The sequence below is a fragment of the Agelaius phoeniceus genome, chromosome 7 (genome assembly GCF_051311805.1).
Source record: "Agelaius phoeniceus isolate bAgePho1 chromosome 7, bAgePho1.hap1, whole genome shotgun sequence".
NCBI lineage: Eukaryota > Metazoa > Chordata > Aves > Passeriformes > Icteridae > Agelaius > Agelaius phoeniceus.
The window spans coordinates 22,358,895-22,381,858 of NC_135271.1; the positions used below are offsets into that span (position 1 = coordinate 22,358,895).

A 22,964-nucleotide genomic window follows, 5' to 3' on the forward strand; every position below is an offset into this window, starting at 1 on the left:
CATGGGAGATGAGGAGTCCTGTCTGATGAGGTGAAGAAGCAGTGTCAGTTGTTGTAGGGCTCCTCTAAAAACTGTAGCCAGGATGAGATATTTCAGGAGCACCAGGAGAACTTCTTGCTCTTATGAGACGTGTCTTTATGTTTCTCTGTGTCAGCTTAACCAGAATGTGATAGCACAAGCTGCTACTGAGAAAGCCAGATCTGTCATATGAAAAACGATTAAGCACTTCTTCAAAAGCATGCTTATATCTCTTTTGATACAGACCAATTCCTAGGATTTAATAGAGTAAAATAAAAAGTTGAAATATACTTCATATTAAAGCAGAGTCAAAATAAAAAAAAGGCATTAAAGTTTCTTAAATGAGCTATTTCAAGCTTGAGAGCATTTTCCAAATTGCATTTCAGATACTGAAAATCCGAATTTTTTTTCACACCGGTTCATATTTAAAAGGGAGATAGAAACTTTGAAATGTTTCCTATTATGGAAATCCTTTTCCCCCACTAGCTATACTTTTATCTTTTATTACTCCCCCTGCCCCACCCCACTCCAAAAAACACCAAAAAATATAAAAGGAATCCATGATGTTGGTCACTGAGGTATTTATATAAAAATTAAAAGGAACTTCACCTTTTTATAATATAATTATGCATGAATTCCCTTTAAAGTCTGACCCAGTATCTGCTGACTTCAAAGAACAGACCTTTTTTGGATGAGAGTAGTCACTGAAGAGTTTGGATGATATTAGTCACTGAAATGCAGATTCTGTGTTACCAGACTCTCTGCCTATATTATGAATCTTAGGTGAACTCACAATTATTAGCTTGAGCCCACAAAAAGCTTTAGAAATTACCAGAGTTTTATGAAGTTATAGTGGCATAGTATCTCTTCAAAATTCTCTCTCTGTTATTATGAATTATATATAAAAATATTGTTAGTTCATAATCAGGCTGCAAAATTTATACATGAAAGAGCATTTATTAAAAAAAAAGAAAAAAGAAAAAAAAAAAGAAAAATCTGTTTACCCATAAAATGAATGCATCAAACCTTCAGATTTAAAAGAAAATGTCATAAATGCAGAAACTTACAACACTTGCATAGACAAGAAATTTCCTCTAATCTATGGCCAGTTTTATCAGTGTTATGTTAAATGATCCTTTCCTGCATTTGCTTCATTGAGTCCTAATAGCATTTGTCTTTAATTCTGAATTGAAATTATGTTAGCATGACAAACACTAGTAGAGAATTCTGCTGGGAATTTATGAGGAACTTGGCAGAGCAGCTTTTAACAATACCTAATCCTGGAACCTTACCCATGACCTTCATTAACCAGAGAAACATCCCCAATTACTAAAAAAGATGAACTTGAAACTCCAAATTTTACCTGAAAGCATGAAAATCAAAAGAAAACAAACACCAAAACTAAAGAAAAGCAGGGGAGAAAAGGAGAGAGCAAATTTATAGGGGAAAAAACCACAAGTTTCCAAAGCCAAACAATTATTGAAGGCCAAATTCAGGACAAAACTCCCAGATGTGAGGTGACGGGCTGTTCCTAGAGGTCAGGTCAGGGACAGTGGCAGTGCTGCTGCCCAGCTGGGTGCCAGCTCAGGAGGCACTCAGGGCACTGGGGCACTGTCCTGACAGCACGGTGGCTCCGCTGGAGCACGGACTCAGAGCTGCAGGCCTGCTGGCCTGTGCTTCCCTGAGGATGTTGGGCAGGATGTGCACGGCTGCAATTCCCAGGCACACCCTCCCCCTCTCCTCTTGGAGGAGGCTCAGAACAGATGAGGCTGGGGCTGTGTTTTCCTTGCCTGTGACAGATTTGCACAGTGTCATAAGCTCGCTGTGCTTGGTTGTTTTCCTTCTATCAAAAGAAAGATGTTGCAGAACTGTTTAGAGTACAAATGAATCCCTACCCCATATGTTGCTATTTATATTTATATCCACTTAGGACACCCAGCAGACCTGGTTATGGAGCAGGTCCTTGTTGTTTCCAGCTCATCCTCTGCTCATAAACATTTAAGTGCAAACAACTGGATATGGCCACGTCTGCACTTAAACTGCTCATTGTAATTTCACATCAGCTCCTACTCCATACCAATTTTCTAGGCAACATATTACAGTATCTGCTCGTGTACTTTGTGCAGACTGTGTAGGAAGCAGCTTAATCTAAAACATCTGTGGCAAGATGAGATGATCACATAAACATAATTTCTTGCAGAGGTTCTGTCTATAAACTGCAATGAAGTATGTTTCCACTGCATCAGCACAATCCTACCTTTGCATTTACCTTTTATCATCCAAATGGAGAACAAAGGAAAATAAAATACAAGAGCAAAGTCAAATTCCCAGGCACATAAACACTATGTTCAGACAGAAACTGACAAAGCTCGGAAAATTATGTCCCTAATCTGAAAGCTGTTCAATAAACTACATTAATTATCACTGCTGAGTATCTGTTTATGTGCCTAAATTCCCAGTAAGCCATATAGAAAATTACTTTCTAATGTGGAATCACCAAAGCTTTTTGATCGCAAAAGCTCCACACACACACTAAACTGTTGCAGAGTAAGTCAATAATCAGTGAGCTGCATTTTCAGAGCCTAATGGATTCAATAGACACCTAAGGGATATCTCAGCTTCAGCAGCAGCATTGTGCTCCATCACATTACCTGGCAATAGAAATGACTCACAACACAGTCTCCTAAAAGAGGGTATAAATTATCCTTGTAGCTGAGATTTACCCTTCAAGGTCGGTATCCATACCCAAGCAATTTCTCTTCAATCCTGCCCTTCAGGCACTTTACCAAAAGATAGGAAAGGCGCTCCATATCAGGCATGTTCCAGCTCTGAAGGTACCTACATGCAGTTTCATCTGCACATAAAATACAGTACAGAAGCAGCTTGCCATCAACACACAAATAGCTTCTGTCAGCAAACATGTTAATTACCAAAATTTGCGTTCCAAGACTTCCCATGTTAGTTCCTTAAAGAAACTAAGCACATTAGCTGTTTTCTCATTACATCATTTTGAATATGAGAATGAATGCAAGTTCCAACAACAGTTTCAGGCACTAGAGAAGGGCATATAATAAAGATTCACCTAATAGCTGAAAAATCTCATGAACAAAAGAATCCCTTTTACACAAGAAAGTGCTCTCTGAATGGAATATCTGCTAAACACTCAATGCATGCCCCTGGAAGTCAGTGGAGCACTCAGATCCCCTCTTAGCTTGTAAGATTTTATAAATAAAAATCTAGTAAATTCTTGGGATTTGTAGCCTCCTATTTGATCCTTTCAGTCCTGAGTGTTCTTCACCATCCCCACTGGAACATAAGCAGAAGAGTTATATACTTGTATTTCTAAATGCAGATGAGTATTTTTCCCTTTATTATGATCCACCAAACTGGATTCAATAAATAAACTACTCTTAACTCCAAATTAACTATAATCTTGTAAATCAGACTATCAGAGACTGGTGTAAATGCAAACATGTCAAATGGATAAGCAATCCATTGGCTTCTATAATTTTAACCAATATAAATTACTTTTTGGGGGCAATATCATAATTCCAAGAAGACTATAGAAGTAAACTACGCTGGCTTCAGCAGTGGAAGCAAACTTGAGGGAAGAAGGCTCCTTTTCAAACCTCAGAACTTGGTTCTATGCCCAGAATTAAACTGAGGACACAATACTGTCACCCACTCATGAATTCCCTTCTTCCAACTTTAGGAAGCCTGGGGTTAAATGATGATAAAACCCATGGATGGTGGGAATGCCTGTGTTCCAGGTGGCTGTGCAGGAGGAGGAACACTGCCCTGTGGTACTGAGCTCAGCCTCAGCTCGCAGTGAGATCAACACTCCCGTGCTCGGTGCCTAGGCAGAGCCTCCCTGGCAAGGAGAGGTTCCTGCACACACAGGCACCAGCACGTCACATCACCACAGGCATAACCACTGCCTCTGCACTGGGGGAGAAAAAACTGTGAGAATAAAACTGGAGGCCAAAAAGTGCCTAGAGCCTAAACACTGGCAATGATTTCTCTTTTCTACTTAGGTTAAAAAGGAAGGTAGGAAGTCCTATTATGTGCAGGGAAGGAACAAAGTCCTTGAGGCTCATTGGTGAAGTCTATGAATTGAAAAGTACTAATTTAACACAAGGGTAGTAAGTGGAATGATGGCATCTCTTCAAATGAATTCATAAATTAAAAGGTATTTTACATTTTTAAGGGAACATTTTTTTTGTTTATAAAGAAATTAAGAAAACCAAAAACCTCTGAGTAAGACATTGTAAATGGATTCACAGGTTATCACTGAAAGCTTGTGTTAAATGAAGAAAATAACAGCTACAAAGGTTTTGAGCCTAAACTGAAAACTATAGCAAAGTCAGTTTAGTTCTTGGCAACTCTTCTAAGGACACATTGACTGATCTCTGCCCACATGAAAGAAGAAATTATACTTAGTGCCTTCAATAAATTGAAGCTTTGGATATTCCAAGAAGGTGCAGAGAATATGGGAGAAATGTAGATTCTTAAAAAATGCCAGGTATTTCCTTCTGCACAGTTACTGTGCTCCACACAGTGAATGCTGGATGTGATGCTCACTGTATATGGAAGAGAAGTCAGACTAGGAGAGCCCTTCTGGCCTTTAAATGGAGGTATACCTTAACTATATTTTAGAGGATTTGGGAGTACAGGCATCTGGACAAAACAAGGTTTGTAAGAGTATTCTTTTGCATTATACTTGTGTATATAACAAGACTTCATACTTACCTTTACTGTAAATTAGTATCTGTATCACAGTACCAGGCTGTTTCCCACCTGCTTCTTGTTCCTTTTTACTTCATAATTCTCTTCCTTCATATTCTTTTCTCCAATTGCTTGTCCTTTTCCATTGTAGTATCCTCAGTGACATTCTTTCAGTCTTTACTTGCATCTCACAGATCTTTTTGTTTCCTGTTTCTTTTCACCATCACCATGAAATAGATACCTATCATGTGGCATTTTGCTGCTCTGCCTGCACTACTAAACTTATTTTACAGCTGAGAAATTGGCACAGGCAATAAATAATTTGCTGCTTTACTTGTGCACCTTTAAAATATGTGTCTCTGCTAGAACAAGAAAAGAGATCTCCTGCCTTACTGGACAAATCCCTAATTTGAATGTTTTTCTTCTCTTTTACAAAACTGAAAGAACTTTATTACTTTTTAATTCTTGCTTTACAAATTTTAAATATAGCATACTCCTGCAGAAATAAACATCCCACTTCTTCAGTGAGAGATCTGAACAGTTTGGGGAGGCCTTTCTCTCATTCCCCATGGCCAGGCAGAGCTGTCAGATTCTCTGCCAGGGTCCAAGTTAGTCAGTGAGCACACTGGCACCACTGCCCTAAAATGGAAGCTCTGTTACAAAACTACACCCTACAAAAATCCACTCCCACCTTTTTCATACACCAGTTGAGTTTCATTTCTGTGGTTTTCTTGTCTGCATTAACTTGTCATGCCGTGCCCCAAATTAGACATCGACCTGGCTTCCAATGCAGTCTCTACAGAGGATGCAGAAGACACAGAAGTGCCTCACAGAACCCACTGATCACGCTGTGATTTATTAAGAAATAATGAAGAAACTGATTGGCATTAGTTTCAGAGCTTTGAATTGAACCCTTTGAGAATGGATGTAATTGGATTGCATTCTATTATAAGCTAGGAGATTTAAAGAAGAAATCTTTAACTTTGGGTTATATTACAAAATATGCTGAAGATATTTATTAAAAAAAATAAATCAAGCAGCCATTTCTCTGTTTGTACAGGCAAGACAAGCAAGTTAACCACTTTAAAAAGCTGAACTATGGCACACCTAGCCAGCTTCATCATCTATTTTGTGAATTAAACAATTGTTTATATATGTGACATTCTCACTACAAGCTTTAAATCATATTTATTCATTGTACAGCAATTCAAAGTGGAACCACTGACTGAAAATATGGAGGCCCTAATCAAAACTATTTGTAGACCATTGGTACTCAAGTAATTTTATCAAGAATTTATCAGTGGGTAAAGGAAATTATCAGATTATCTGGTATTATTTATACCACCACATTTTACCAGTTAATCAAATAATAATTAGTTTTTTCATCTGAAACTTTTATTGCTGAGAATTGACATGTGTGGGTATTAAATAGGGTCTTGTTTCGTAGCAGTGACAGATTTTGTAGTGCACAAGGAACTGTCATGACTTTAAATTAAGCTTTCATGGAATCTAACTTTTCACTTGAGCCTGCACAAGGTCATGATTTTTTTATCCCTGTATGAAATCACAAAAAGAAAGTAATTTTATTTTGTAAATGAGCACTTATTCCTCTTAAAGCAAATGGTCGACCTTGTTCATTACCACAATTACTGACCTAGCCAGAATTAAATGAACTCTGCATTTAAATATTCTGTAAACAGCAATGAATAAGGGCACATAACAGCAATTTAAATGCATCCATTTTGGTGGAGTGAGTATTATAAAAGAGAGACTTACTTCATATTAGAAATAATTTCCTGCCCAACTCAGCATCTTTGCATTATCTCCTGTGCTTATTTACTTTTCATATCATTAACATGCTTTGCCAGATCTTTTTTTAAATGATAACATCAGCTTCCCTCAGCCAAGAATCTTATTTGACATAATTGCTTCTCATATTTGAACTTTTTGAAAATTACTGTCGATTTGGCACGTTTCTGAGGTGATGCTGAGGACTTTCTAGACATCCAGAATTAAAATACACTTCTAGAAGAGCACTGGTAAGCAGTTCCACCACCAAATGAAGGTTCCTAACTCAGCTGGTGACACTGACCAACACTAAGCCACCAAGTCCATCCAGGGGACTTCTGAATTCAGTGGAGATAGTCAGGTTCTGTTAAACTGGAGGCTGGGAATGCTGAGGGTTTCTGGAATAAAAGATGGGGAAGAAGATTCAGCAAGCATTTAGAAGCCCTCAGAAACAACAGCTACTGAATAAAAATATTATTATGTTACAGTATTGCTATTATGGGACACCAACAGGGATGTGCACTGATTCTTTCTCACTTTCCCTGAACCCACGTTGTGGCTGTACAATCATGGCCAAATGCATCCTGTAGGCAAGTCTGAGTATCTGCTGCTGAAACCTGCCTACTCCAGCACAGTCTGAGGGCCATCACTGTACATCCCATATATTCTGGTTTACATCCACTGGCCAGAATCAGGAAATCAAAACATCCCTTCCTGCTTTTGCCACAGGGCAGCTGCAGTTCAGGCTGCTGCTGTAGCAATGTGTAGTCCAGGTCCTGAAACCCAGCTGCTCTGCATTAGTATCAAGGCAGGCTCTTGTTTGGGCACTGTAATCAATGCAAATGCATCCTGGGTAGTTCTGAAAATAGCCATGGATGTGTGGGAGTACAGAGACATTAAAAACACCCTTCTTAAAGTCATCTGTAAATTAGCTAAGATAAATACAATCAAAATCTAACCTAGAGATTCTCTCTGGGAAGATTTGCCTATGAATGTATTTCATGTTTAGGTCTGCTGAATCCACTACAGAAATTGCATAACTTTATTTTGGGACCTTATCAGGTGGTCCAAATTTCCTCACAGCTCAGTTGTTGATTCTATAAAGTTATTTACATGCTTTAGACATCTTGATGAGAAGCCCAAAGGCAAAAGCTAATGTTCCTAGGCTTTCTATAAACATTAACAGAGAGTGGGGACAGTTATAGGACATGGTTCAGAATAACAGCTAAATTAGGTTCAAAAGGAGCATGAACATTCCCTCTTACTTCGTGACTCTCAAAATTTTATTTAGATGGCACAATCCAATACTTAGGAAAGATAGAGGCCTTATGTTATCCCTGAACTTTCAGAGATGTCCCAGGTACTACAACAGCACTCAAAATATGGTAGCACAATCCTAGAGCCTTTTATAACTGGCTTATGTTGCTTTTGCACAGGTGGAATCCCAAGCTGGCTCCCTCAATCCTGACATCTTCCTGAAATTCTTCTGGAGTTGGTGATCTGAAGAGTCCTGAAACATTGCAACATCTTCAGAGTGGTTTGCAGCAGGAACCCCAGGAGCACAGACCCACTGCACAGAACCTGGTAGGGAATTTCCACGGGCCATAAATGATCCTCACTCCCTCAACAAACAAAAATTAAGGTCCAACCAACTCAGCCACAAAACAGATCTGCTGTTCATAATGTAGGGAGCAGGAAAATGCTCCACTGACAATACTTTATGACATTTGAAAGGACAAATGTCTATGATCCCAGACCTTCTAGCTGTTTTATATGATAAATTCCTTTACAGATTGCTCTGGAAATTTGGTGCTTGGAAAGTCAGGGCTCTTGTTTTGGAGAATCCTTTGGGTTATGACAGTGACAATGCTTTTCTAAACCTGTCACATTTTATCCAGCATTAAGAAAGGGTCTAATATATTTCATGGCACTGTGTGGCATAATTGCTAGTGGCTTTTTTCCTCTGACTCTTTCAAAATGAAGGATGTTACTCCCATACATCCTCACAGGCTATGCATCATTAATGACCATCCAGGCCAGAGCTGTGTATTTATTTCCATGCATGGTTTCATGCTGTCTCTCTGAAGTCTTTGCTTTGTAAAGTCATTCAGTCTTCTCCTGAAAATGTGAATAAGAAACCAGGTGATTTGCTCCCAAAAATAATCACATTCTGCAAGAAGTCTCCATGCTGTTTTTTTATACACAACTCTTACCTCTAAGGACAGAAGTACTTTTTAAATCCAAGTGTTAAAGCAAGTCAAAGACAGGGAGGTGATTCAACCATGCACTCACATTAGGATGAGATAACTCAATGCTTTCATACTGCAGGATAGCTATTTCATTATCTTTTGCTTGCAAAGGGAAGCAGCAGTTCTGATTAAACACTATTTTATCTGTGCTCTTTGTAAGCATAACTCAGTGAAGATGATGGTGCGATATGGCTGAGTTTTGAAGGCTTGTGCTTAAGAGCCATATATCTTTAAGGCTTGTACCTTACATGGATTCTCCCCTAATTAAGAACACCTGTAGAGGCCTGACCAGACCCTGTGGTTTGCAGCAAAACTGCCGAAGGGCTCTGAAAAGGCAGAAACTTTGTGTTGTCTTTTAACCTAAATTATAACAGGGTTCAAGCCTGTGCCAAGCAGAGTAAAACTATATAATTTATGAGCCATGAGGGCAGCTCTGGGCCCCTCTGAGGTGATTTTTATCAGTGCAGTAGCATAAACAGTTCTCCTTTACTTGAACATTGGGAAGAGGGAGCAGTGGAAGGCCTGCAGTATAAAGGGGATCCAGCCCGTGCCAGGACCTCTGTAGCCCACGGACAGCCAGGTAAGTGTGTTTGCACTGCTCTGCTTTTTAAGCAACAGCTGAGGAAAACTGTGCCGTGTGCTGAGGCTGAGCATGGGCTGTGTGTTGTGGGACTGCAGGAACTGCACTTCAAGGCCAATGATTCGCTTTTTGCTGTTAAAATTTTAAGCTTGTTACAGAGGACCTACTTTGATTCATTGTCTGCCTTTGTCTTGGAAGGCTCAGTTGTGCCAAACCTCACCAGTGGTGTAATAGAACTACCCACAGTATTACAAACTGCGCTTGGCTGTAATGATGGGTTTGGGCCCTTGCTCTCTCTGCATTTTGAAGTCATATTCCTATGAGCAAACAGGTGTTACTTAAGGACTGGTCCTTGAGTCAAGTGCAAAACTATTAGATACAAGGAGAACATGTAAAGAATTAAATTTTTTGCTATGTATTAATAATGTAATTATGTATAAACCATAAATGTTAGTTTGTCAAAATGACAGTATAGAACAGAACTCGATCTATTCATGTTTTCTATCAGGGTTTGAGGGGCTTTAGGACATTTAGATCATATTACTGCAGCTTTGTGTTCTTTTCAGCAAATAGTATGCACAAAGTGGGAATAGCCTAAAAATATCAGTTAACTGGAAACAGAACTAAGGCAGTGTCCAGCTGACCCACCTCCAGAAACAACAGACAGGCTCCAGGGACTTCTGGCTTTTGTTTCTGTCTCAGAAGGTTTGGGTTTTGTGGTGTGGAGGTTGGGCAGGAGGAAGGGGGGGTTTTGTTTGGTTTAAACTGACATTTTTAATCTAATCTTTATAGGAAAAGGGCCACCTTGAAAATCTTAGTGCTATGTTTCCTTATTGCATATCTCCAGCAAGAATAAAGCCTTTGTTGGTATTGGTTCCTGATTATTAAAACAGCTACAGTTGGTGTCTTAATTAAAAAAAAAAAAAAAAAAAAAAAAAAAAAAAAAAAAACCAACCCCTTTGAAGTTGCTCTAATTTTTATTTTCTCTGTAATGTTACATGCAGAGTGCTGCAGAAGGAGAGCTGGGGAAGTACGTTTCAGGCTCAGCTTGCAAGCTGCAGCAGAAGGGGACTTGTTATTTAAAAGCTTTTTCTTGATGAAAAGCTAGAGCTCTGCCCTTGTTAAGCACTGTCAGTTGGCACAGCTCTCCTGTGCTGCCCAGTCATACCCCATTAAGTCTGGGATAAGAAGCATTTCTTGCTAAAAGATTAAGAGGGAGACTCCTAGAAATGTTTTACAATGTTATATAAGAACAGAGTCTGGTTGTAGGCTGTCCTTGGACTTGGAACAACCAGGGTCACAGTTCCAGCCTGAACATGAGCTCGGTGCTCTCATCTTGAAGTTGGTCTAAATTTTAAGCTATTATTGTCTATGATTACCTCTGTAGTTTAGATTGGCACAGTCTCAAAGGAAGGTATTTCCCTGCATCTGGAAAAAAAGGGGATGCAGCCAATGGCCTTCTAAAGCACACTGCAAGAAAACTCTACAACAGCTTGAGGCATCATGTGTAGGTTGTTTAATTTCTTCAGCATAATTATCCTTCTAATAGGTGTGTGCTTGTACCATTATCCTTCTTTCAGGATTCCACTAGAAGACTTCATGCTTGGCTAGTTCAGGCCAATGACTTCCATGGGATCTGTACCGTTCTTTTTTTGCAAATTTAATGTAATGGGTTTGTTCTGTAAACAGAAGATCAAGGTCAGATTTGTCTTGTAGGACTGAGCATCAAAAAAAGTTAATAGTTTTTAATTATCAACTTGCAATATATGAAGTAGTTTATGTGATGCTGATAGCATTGCTCATAGTGTGATTAAATAATATCATAACTTTATGCAAACAACATATCTTCAAAATATGCATTATAGACAGACCCCAGCAGGCTGTGTATAAGGGCTTTGTATAGGTCTTTGTATAGGTTGCTTTGTATAAGTCTTCATTAACCAGGCAAATCTGCTGGTCAGTTCCCAGGGTAGGTGTGGCTGAAGAGTATTCCATACTCATCCAGCTGTCTACTGTCTGCCTAGACACTGCTTATTTCAGGATTACTGGGTTTTTACTCACATCATTTTTGCCTGACAGCTGTGGTGGTCCTAGTGTTGAGAAACACATAGATCTCTCTAAATAGCCTCTTCTCAGCTTATTTTCTGTACTATTTGCCTTTAAGACTCAGTGGTGTTCAGAGAATTGATTTGGAGCCATTCATAACTAAGATGACTATCTACCAATCTCTACCAAGATGTTCTGAGGATTTTACACTTCAGCAAAGCCTCTTTAAAAGGCTCTGTGTGCCTGAAGTCAGATCACTGTGTGGAGCAGTTCTTGTCATGGGACTGGACAGTGGAAGTCAGCGAAAATCTTTCACTTCCTTCCAAAGCTTGTGTTGGGTGTCCTCTGTCTTGACTTGGTGCTGGGGGCACTGTGTGTATCTTGTTGCTGTGCCTGTTCCCCAGATCAAACAGAATTAGCAGCTCATCAAACTGAGCAAACAAGCTCAGAGAGCCGATAGGAGACCTCCCACCAGGATATGTGCTGTAGAGAGCATTCATTCGGTAATGTGAATGGGCTGCACTCAAATGAGAAGATAATGTCTGTCTCAGATAAGTGCAGTGTGTTGCTGAGTGCAGAGATAAGCCTGCTCTGGAGCAAAGCAGGGCACGTGAGGCAGCTGCTGAAAGACTGCTGGGAGCAGACATCAGGCAGGTATCTTCACACAAGCAAGGTCTCTGCAAGCAAAATAGTGCCATGACCTAAAAGGCCAAGAAGCCATGCTGAAAATAGATGGATCTGTGAATCATCAGCCTGAACCAGCCTACACTCTGAGGCAGGAAGGGCAGTGGGAAACCTGAGAGTTGGGTGTTTTGCACTCCTTGTCTGTAAGGCCTTCAGGGGAGGGGATCACTTTCTGGGATGGTGGAAGATCACTCAGTAATAATCACACAGGAAGCTTAACAGTCAGTTTGAACACTTCCAATTACTGTCCAACCATACTCCAGTCAGTTCTCATGGCATAGCAGGTGGGAACAGTACAGCAGGGAGTTTGGGGAGGTCCATGAGGAAATATCTGTTTTACTAGAAGAGAAGCACGGCAAAAATAATATAATATTATAATCCTTATCTTCACTATCATCACCACCAGCTGCACTCTAGAGAGCACCTGGAAAAGCATATTTGCTCATCCCATCACTTCTGGTGGACTTGGGAGCATTAGGTTTGTGGCTGAATTCAATCGTAAATGTCTTTTCCAACCTAAATGATTCTAGAAGATGATCTGGATACTTCTATAAAGATGGTATTCTTATCCAGCTACACAACTGGCCACAATCACAGCAGGTAAGAGTCTGGAGGATCAGGAAATGGCAGCATGGTTACCAGAGAAGGCTCAGTGCATCTTCTGTTGGATTTCTGTACCCTGTTTAATCCTTAAAGAAATTAGATTAAATACAGCAGTGGTTTTTTAGCTAAGAGAATTTCCTGGATGGCAGAAGGAAAAGTACCATTAGGAAGGTGAATGAAATCAGGACAGGCTGCTAGAACAGAGCAATGTCTGCTGTTGGTGCTGCTGCTCAGTGAGCCTCTGTAAGGCAAAGAGAGATCTGTAGGATATCAGTGGATGTCTGGGATTACATATGCTCCTAGCCTCAAAATCTGGGGAAAGAAGGCAGGAAATATTTTGGGTTATGGAGGGAAGTAAACCTATTTTGTATAGGAATGGCACGTTTGAAGAATAAGCCAAAAATGGGTGTTATCAGGTGTGGAATACACAGCACCAGGAGGCATAGCTTTGTATAGCTTTGCACAGCTTTGGGTTTTCTTCAAAAGAAAACAATGGATAGCTGTCTCCTGGGTAACAGGAGAGGGGGAAATGGTGCCACAAGGACTAAAAATAATCAAATCCAAAGTATGAATTCTGGCCATGCCCATTGAATTCTCAATAAGCCAGAAATAATCAGGGCTTAGGTGACAATCCTATTTAGGGGACAGGGTTTGCTTATGCTCTTAGAACTGGCTTCAAATGTAGCTGGGTGATTGCACTGAAAGGCCTAGGAAAACTGAGAAAAACTAATTGTATTCTCTGTAAAACTTCTGTTATACTTAAGACAAGCATTTAAATTTTGAAAAAATTCTACAGATTTCTTCCCTCCTTTACTTGGGCACTTCTTTTATAAAGCTGCTACAACCCTTTATCTTCATCACAATAGAAGTTTAACCCTGCAAACTTTCTTTTCTCACTTTCCCTTTCAGCTCACCATAAAATTCCATGTGTGTGATGTAGCTAGTGTGTTTTATGGGATCAGAACCACACCTTGCTAGTAACTTTAATCTCTCAAACTCTTTGAAACTGTGGTCTATGTTCCTTGGATGTTTCCATTGATGAACATTGCTTATTCACACTCAGCTTCAGCACAGTTCAGCTGGAGCTGCTGCGGTTTTTTTCCATTATGCAAGTGAAATGTCAGTGTGCTTCACTAAATGTTAGTATGGTTTATGATTTCTTTTTAATCTGTGCTAATTTGGGGGCTACTTGGCATTAATACATAGCTTGAAAAAGAGAATTAGTGACTCAAATATTGTTGCCCGGTTTCTGTGGTTTACTTTTACCCATACAAAACATGAAGCAATTAATCTCAAGGTCTTATGTATGGCAAAACAAAACAACCTCTCAGATGTGGCTTACATTTGTTTGAGAAAAACTTTCATTGGAAATGAGGAGTTTGAAATAAAGAAGAGAATACTTATAAACAACAACTATATGACAAAATGCTTCTGTAAGAAGAGGCTACAGTTAGCATTTGCCAGACTAAGCTGTGTTCTGGGTATTCTCAAGCCCAGGTAAACCATTTGATAAGTGAAATGAAAGATCTTGTACAGGTGTCTACAGTCCTTACATGTGTGTTTTTATAACATCTTTCTGAGAACTACTTTTTTTTTTTTCCTATAAGATATTTTTCTCTGTTTGAGAACATTTGATAGACATGTCTCAGGTGAAAAGTTGTCATTGAAACTGGTGCCAGGTATTGGACAGATGAATTACATGCAAGCAGGGGCTGTACAGCCTATGGCCATCCACACTGAAAGTGACTGTCCCTTTAGTGGGGATAGAAAGCCACAGAGCACCGGCAGTGCTGGGAACATCTGATGAGCCATAGCAGTGTGAAGGGCTAAACTGGAATGCTGGGGGTTTTCTCATGCTGCAAAATGGAACAAACTCACTGGAAAACAATAAAGAAAACAAGATCTAATTTTTTTATTTTTTTTTTTTTTTAGCTCTGGCCCTTCTAAATGTGTTGTGTATTTATAATTATGCAAGCCAGAATAACCTAGCTACAGAAAAATATCCAAAATGTTGGATAACATAGGAGAGTAATTATTTGCATACCTGGGTCAGGTACTGTAGGGGGATAGAATATAAGAAAATAAAGATAGTGTAGAAAGTAATCTTACCCCTAAGGAGTTGCAGCTGGGCCAATTATCAAAGATTAGGAACAAGCCTGACTTCAACAGGCCACAGCTGTAACCAATGAGAAGAAGAATGCTATAAAGGGGTGGGGTGGGTGGTTGAGAAGGGAATTGGAGTCAGTTGGCTGCTTTGTGAAGAAGAAAGAGTCAGTGCTCTGAGGAGCAGCCTATGAGAAAACACCAAGAAGCTATGGAGCTTTTGTGATAAGGAGACAACAGTGTGGAACCCCTGCAATAAGATGACAACACGTACCTTGCCATACCTTAGGCTTCCTCCCCTTCTTTTGTGGAATCCCCAAACTTTGCCTGAGACCATGCTGATAGGTGAAGGGTGAGTTCTGTAAATCTTCCTGAACCAAATCACATCAGCCTCAAGTGCATTTTTTAATAGGTCAAGATGACCAAGTGCCCTGTTGAAATGCAGATAGATTGGCCAATGACCAGTGCAAAAAGCCAAGGCTGGGTGGCCACACAGCAACTTTTCTGGAAAAGTCTTCCTCTCTGCTTGATGCTATTCCTTGCTGAAAATCAGGATAAACTCTGTGTGACAACACATAAAACAACAGATCACCAAATTACTTGAAGTAAACAAAAGTTCTGATGATACAGGTTACTTTAAAAATATACCTGTGCCTTCAATGCAAGTGCAGCTCTCACATACTCTCCATCTGTCCAGGTGCATATTCCAACCTCATAAGAGATTGAAGCATTTACTCGATTGGGTTTTTCTTCTGAGAAATTTGTGGGAATTAAGACAGAAAATGTTTGAACAATACCCTTGTTCATACTGCAACATTTAATTGTGATAGTTCAGAGAAATCTTAGTAGAGTGTTATCAGATGTGTAAAATGAATCCAGATAAAACAGCTTCTGCAAAGAAGGTAGCAAATGTTTTTGGATTTCCTATCATGAGACATGCTTTCAACTCTTTGTAGGGGAAATCAAAGAGACTGGGAGGAAAGAACCACTAGCCAAATACTTTTAGTGTTTATAACAGGTGTGCAGAAGGTACATAATTTGCTACAGCCTTTGCAAGCTTCATTAGAATGCAAAGACAAGGACCAAAAATAACCAATGTTTTTAGAATTATATTGCTTCATTTGTCACAGTTTTGGAGACATTTGACACTTTTAACCAATTTGGTGGGAGAGCTTTTAAATTTAATGAATTTCCCCAAAGTTTTATGAGAGCTGTTGTATGAGCAGGAAAGAGAGTTTCTATAGTGAATGCTAGAGAAACTGCCCATGGATATGTTTGGTGTTGCTCAGGCTGATCCTGATGAGGTTTGAGAAAAGCTGCAGGGCTTCTCCCAAGAAACAGGGGAAAGTAGAGTGGGAGTAGCTCAGGGTGTGAGTCTGAGGGCAAGAATATGTCTTCTCTCCTTCCAACAGGATTGTTCTATGCTGATAATGGAGTAATTTTTAAACCAGATTTTTGCAACAGCTCACTAAAGAGCTGTTCTCCTCTCCTAACTGTTCTACTACTATTTAACAAAGTGGAAATCTCACTTTTCTTCTTCTGCATGAAGCAATAGACCTGGCTTTCTTATAGTCTGCCTGCACTACAGTTTCTTCTTTAATACACGTCACCCAAAGCTCATCTGTGTGGTTCCCCAAAACCCTTTGCCTACCTTCATGTCACCTATTATCATAATCTCATTTGAAATGATTGGTCTCTGTAGTTAAACTTTATTTTTATCCCCTTAAGGATCTTATCTGTCCTACAATTGTGGCCCCATTTCCTCTTCGGGTGAGCCCCTGGAGTGCTTTATGCCTTTCCATGGAACTGTTTACAAGCTGCTTTTGAGGGCACAGCTGTCACTATAAGACTAAAACTGAATCCAAAATCACTAAATATAACTGCTCCACAGGGAACCATCTTTACTGATAAGGCCAATAAATTACAGGAAAAAATAGAGATCTAGAACATAAGTCCTGTACAGCCAAGACCTGAACAATGGCTAAAACAAAACAAGGTTCAATACAGCCAGGGAAAAACCCAATGATGTGCAAACAAAGCACTGCAGTTCGGGCAGCCTTGCCTTTCCCCCTGCCTATGTGAGATGCAGTCTGGGCTTTTCCCTGCTGCCCAAAAGGCAGGATTACTGCTGTGTGCACACTGGGGGTCACAAGGAAATCAGGGCTAGAGTCAGTAACATGCCACACCAAATCCACCACTAGCTGTGCCAAAAATGGGCATACAACAAAGGAATCCCACAACTCCTTAATTCTTGATTTAAAACTGGGGTCCTGTGATGAAGTAAACTCTATAGTTTCCCCCTGTTTAATGGGATTTGATGGGGGCAGGAGAACAGTAAATGAAGAGCCAGCTTTATTTCTATGCCTGCCATTTTCAAACAGTATGGAATGAAAGCCCTGCAATGACTTTGGTGAGATGTGGAAGTCCGAATATCAGAAAAGGGACTGTGATAGAGGTGCTAGGGAAGAACAAGCTTCAAGATGCCATGAGGCCCACAGTTCCAATATTGACTCAGAATGGGAGAGATTGAATTAATTAAAGTTAATTGATTTAATTAAAGTTAATCAATGTTTAACTTTAAAAGTAGGCACTCATTTGCATATTGTTGATATTAGGGTAAGATTTAGAAGATAAGAGCTGTATAACCCATTGTGCTGTTCTCTCTGTGTTAGCCTGCAGAGTGAGAAGGATGCTGGGGTTGGTTATCATTTTATGTTCCTTTTAATGAGTGTAGAGATGACTCATATTTTTAAGTCATGAATATCATGGAAATAAGATTTTTCACCAAAAAAAAAAAAAGAAAGGCAGCAGGAGAACTTGCAGACTCATTTTCTACACAGTTTTGCATGGGACCTAGCTAGTACAAGGGTTGTTCATTATAAGTCAAGTACCTTTCTGACCTTCTGCTTTAAAACCAAAAATCTTTTTCCTCCTCTTCCTGAATGTCATACAATATTATGAATTGTTAAGGTTGGAAAGGACCTTTAAGACCATCAAGTCCAACTATCATAGAAAAATAATATTCAAGAATTTAGGAAAAATGGACAGGCTGCTCCCGCATTCAGTGCCTGCCCTGATCCAAAATTAGCTCCACCAGGAATGTCCATCTCTTTCCCTTTCTAGTTTGAAGAGCTGTCAATAGAGCCAATAAGTGCTAGGAACTCTAAGAAAGCTGGGCACAATCAGCAATAGAGCCAGATAGATACTTAGATGCTGGTGCAGGAAGGTCCAAATGGCATTTATGAGCTTCTGTCAAAAGCTTTAACTTGGCCAAACTTGGATGGATTTTTTTTTTTTCTCTTGAAACAGCACAGGATCCATCCTTGACATGTGTTCCTCTCATTCTCTCATTTTGTTTTGTACATACAGTCTGCTCTGTGAGACATAGAAAATTGTTACCATAATTCTTGGTAAATAGCTAGAACTGGAAGAGCTTTACACACATACTCACCCACACTCTTAAAAATAAAAGTCCAAACTCAGCCATGTACTGGCCATGGAATGTTCAAGCCCAAATGATAAATATTTATGTGCCTTGTGAGAGAGGAGTGATGAGCAAGCACATTAATACCTTTTAATATAGAAGCTTTGACATTAACCATTTCAGATTAGGCTTTATAGTTCACTTACCTGTTATGAGATTGGTTAAGTGAGAGGGACAAATGAGATGTTATTCTTGGAAAGTTTACATCTTAACATCTGAAATGCAGGATGCTTTTGAAGAATGTTTAGCACATACTAGAAAATAGTATAAAACACTGTATCTGTTTCTCTGTAACTTCATATCAAATATTATTAATCTTGTGAAATAGTAATAATAAGATTTTATTTCCTTTGTTTTGGTTCATCATCATTAATAAAATGTATGTAAGTCAAACTAGATTTTCATTGACAATTGCATAAGCTTATAGAGTTGCTACTGGCTTAAAATAAGCAATTATCCTCTCAGCTTCTTTTTTTTTTTTTTTAATTAATGAAGACCTAGGAAAAAGCAAGTTTTTAGCATATTCTTGGCTGGACTTTTAGAGATGACAAGATAGAAGTAGCAAAAACTCTTAACATTAGTAAAGGAAGCTATTAATCTACCAGGCCACATAATTTATCAAATGAGTGAGCTGAATATAAAGGTGAAAGAAATATGGAGGACTAGATACTCTGAAATGTGGTGCTGCTGGAAAGGGTGCAAAGGTGGTGCAGATGGTGAATAATTAGACATTAGTAAGGTATAATTTCTTTGTGTTTTAGAAGTGATAGCACAGAGGCAGGAATCAGCTGGAAGTACTGTATTGGGTATATATTCCTGTGCAGGTTAATCAATAATTGTTTTTCCTAATGAAGTCTCCAGAGGTAATCCTGCTGGTCTGCACAGCACTCTGTGCACAGTAACAGTGAGTCTCAAGCAGGCCAGCACACCTTGTGCCCACTTGAAGCCTCCAGGTTTTTGTGTTGCTCAAACATGGCTTCTTATACAGCCTGGCCCATCAAGAGATCACAAGAACCATTCCCCATTACTGTTTAGGAAGTGAATTTTCTGCAGAAATGAAAACAGGATGTAAACTAGCACATGTTCTGCAGCACAAAATGTGCTTCCACTGAAAATCCCCTGTGGGAGTGTACACAGATTTGGGCCAGAGGGAATCTTGATAGATGGAGCAGTTAGTTCCCCTTTCTCTTTCCAGTTTCTCTGTAGGAGAGCAAAGCTTTGAGGGGTATTCTATCATAGCAGATGCAGTGGGGAGGAAAGGAGATGTGGAAGAGATGTTTATTGTAAGAACTGAGTGAACATACACATTATCTCTAGCACTACAGCATCCCATTTCCTGTATTCAAATATTTATTAACATTACAACTGAGCCCCAGATGTTCAGTTGAAATGTTGGTGTAAGGAAATTAGAAGGCTGGAGTCAATATCTTCTGTTGACAACTTTTAGGGAAATAATCAAGGATAGTGGAGAATGAAGACAAAATTGGGCCAGTACAAAAGAGAGCATGGGAGTTGCACCCAGACAACAATCCAGGAATCTCATGCAGCGCAGGAAATTACCTTGAAGGTCTTGGGGCTCCTTCTGTTCCAGTGAAGTAATGGAAATGGACATGGAGAAGTATTTAACTCCTAGACCTACAGGTGACTTGAACTTTGCTATTACTTCAGCTAGTGGTGACCTACTGACATGAAGCTCACAAAAGATGTAGCAACATGGTCATGGCTCAGAGAGAAAACAGATTTCTGCAGCAGGAGGGGGAATCAAAATCTTCAGGGGTGGCACTGATGGTCAAGGGAAGGACAGAGAGCAAAACACAACAGAAAAATGAGAGAGCACACGTGTAAGTGACCCGCTGATGGTAAGAGCAGCACTCTAGGTGCACATTAGAGTCCACGTGACTAAACACAGCAGTGAAAGAAATCTTACCAGTGACCCTCTGAAGGAGCAAAAGTCTTAATCAGAGCCTGAAATAACTACAAAAAACAGAGAAGTTGAAAGTGATGTGTTGGCATGTGTGAAATCTTGAATTGTTCCTTCATTTTCCACTCCTGTTAGTCAGATTCCTTTTCTTCTGGTCTTGCTTGTCCTCTCTCCCCTTCCTAGTAGAATTCCTCTGTGGTCACAAATAATTAGTCAAGTTTCCTTAGATTCCATTCTCTCATTATCTGATCTTCTTTTAATTTTGCAGCTGAGAAATTATAACATGGCAGGATATCATATGTGTAGGGCTTTTTCTTGTCATGGTTTGGGGGGCTTGGGGTTTTTTATGGGCTTGGTTTTCAGGTTTTTTTTAATACAAGGCACATGCAGATTATCCTATCTCACATTAGTTCTGCTCAGTGCAAACCAAATTATTCAGCACTAGATAGTGGCCTGATCTGAACACTGCTGCATACAACTGGCTTTTGATTCAGTGTCAGTGTAACTGAGGAGAACGAGCTCCTCTCCAGAGATGTATATTTACATCATTAGCATCTAGACAAGCCAGCTGAGATCAGCTCGCTCTTTCTCTAAATACTGTGCTCTATACAAAGCAGGGCCATAAAACCTTTGCAATATGAAGATTAAAGACAATCAGCCCTTAATTAATGTGTTGGGGAGCAGGCTGCAAGTTGAAAATCTGAAATATGAGAAAGCAAGTCTTTGTTCACAGACTGGCTGAACTGTGGTTTCGGCACACAGCAAAATTACAATCTTTTACAAATAGCTGTCTGCCAAATGACTCAGAGTAATATCTACATTGACATTTTTTATTTGGCCATGTAGTCAGGTAATGTAGCTGAGACAGAATCTCTGTGAAAAAAAACATACTGTCTCTTGGAAGACATCTACTTCCATTTAGAGGCACTGATAGGATCAAGGAAACTGAACTGACAAATCATTTTATTGACTCTTCAATGTAAAACTCAAATGAGAAATGAAAGTCTTAGAGCATTAGAGAAATAAATTCTGGTGGGTTTTTTACTGAAACATGGGACATATTGTGGCAGCACCTCAAGCACAGGCTCTGAAGCTTCCTGAGATACAGTATGAGTTTTATGGTCAGAACAGGTGTACAGGAAGAACTGAAAGTCATCTCTTGAGCTGAAGTCTCCTAACTAGAGGAAGTTCATTTCACTGCCTCTCTCTGCAGTGAACAAGGCACGTACACACATTTTACACTCCACATTAAAAATTTGGGGCCTTTAGAGAAATGGCATGTGCAAGGGACTGGGTAGTGAAAATCCAACACATTTAGTTGGGGAATAGGTGGGTAGAAACTTGAGTCCATAGGCCTTGAAGAGTTCCATGCATGCTTTATTTTATGCAGATAAATAATCTTATTTACTTCACTGAGTACCTCCTTGGTAAAGCTCTGTAAATCTGTCTGTGCAAGTAAAATGCCTTCTGCTGATCCTGCAGGGACTGTCTGCCCCTGTTGTAGGGCAAAGCTGCCTGCAAGCCTGTATCACTGCCTTTAATCCTCTGTGAGTGTGTGCATTGTTATGTGATAGCACTGCATCCCTGTGAGCATTCCAAAGCATTTATCCACTTCTGAGAACACTGCTGGACTGCTGACCTAATGGTAAGCACACAGAAATGTGGAGAAATGAGCTGCTGAACTACAGGTTAAAAGATTTAACAAACAGGAATTTTCACAGTCAAGTTGCAATAAATATTGTGGGTCTTCACTAACAGCAGATTGAATCTTACTGTGGTGTGAAACCTAACTGCAGTGTATTTTAAAATATCATGAGGTACCATCAGCAGTAATTCTTGCTAAAGTTGCACTGGAAGAGGTGAATAAAGTTTAGTAATTGGGCCTTTACTCAAAATGTAAACATATGATTTAACAGATTGATGGAACAGATTATAGACATAAATAAACCTGGATCATGTTACTTCTTTAGAATATTAACTGAGGTTAACAAATGCTGCATGAAGAAAAAGAAATTGCCTAGGATTCCACTGTCAGCAGTCTAAAATGCATTCACTGCTAATCTTGTGACAAGCATACAACCAACCCCAGCTGGACCTGAGGGTCTCAATTGTGTTGGCATTGTGATTGTTGGAAACTGAATTCCAGGCCCATCTCCCTGCTGCTGCCATGCCATAAAGGGGCAATTTTTATATCAAACTCATAAAGCATTTGTAATCCTCTAGATGTTAAAGAATTTTAGCAAGTGACATGTGAGTTTAGAACGTCAGGATGAATAAGGTATGAGCTTGGAAAGAAATAAACTTTAAAATGCCTTCTAGCTTTTTGACTCCAAAGGACTTGAAGCAAGGAAACAACAGCAATCACATCCTGTTTTGTCACTTAGTCATGTCAAGTTCCAGTAGCCATTACCATTCCTTCATGCTTTCTGTCTATATTCCCAGCTGTTCCCATCATTAATTAAGCCAAACATGCTGGCTCTATTTAGAACCGCTGTAGTTATAATTCAGCTCTTAATACCAGTAATTAATCCTACCTTCTTGAAATTCATCTCTCCACTGGAAATGGCATTGGTAACCAGACTTTGCTTTTAATTTTTGCTCTTGTCTCTTTCTATATCTATTTGATTTGTTTTATGAGTAGCAATACTTTATGGATAGGGGCTGAAAAGTAAAAGTAATTTTAAGTGTCAGGCAGAAGAATTTAATTCAAGGAACTGAATTTTCAAATTTAACTAGTGATGGATCGTAAGGGTTTTGTGGGTT

The 22,964-nt window shown here is 39.5% G+C and overlaps 1 protein-coding gene across 2 annotated transcripts in view; it reads left to right on the forward strand.

Annotated features, from left to right (window-relative positions):
* Positions 1-22,964, forward strand: part of SLC39A10 (solute carrier family 39 member 10) — a 212,112-nt gene that overhangs the window by 130,525 nt on the left and 58,623 nt on the right. For both annotated transcript variants that reach the window (XM_077181197.1, XM_077181198.1), the window contains one exon: positions 7,968-8,115. The gene's annotated coding sequence lies outside the window, so the exon portion shown is untranslated. The remainder of the gene's footprint in view (positions 1-7,967; positions 8,116-22,964) is intronic.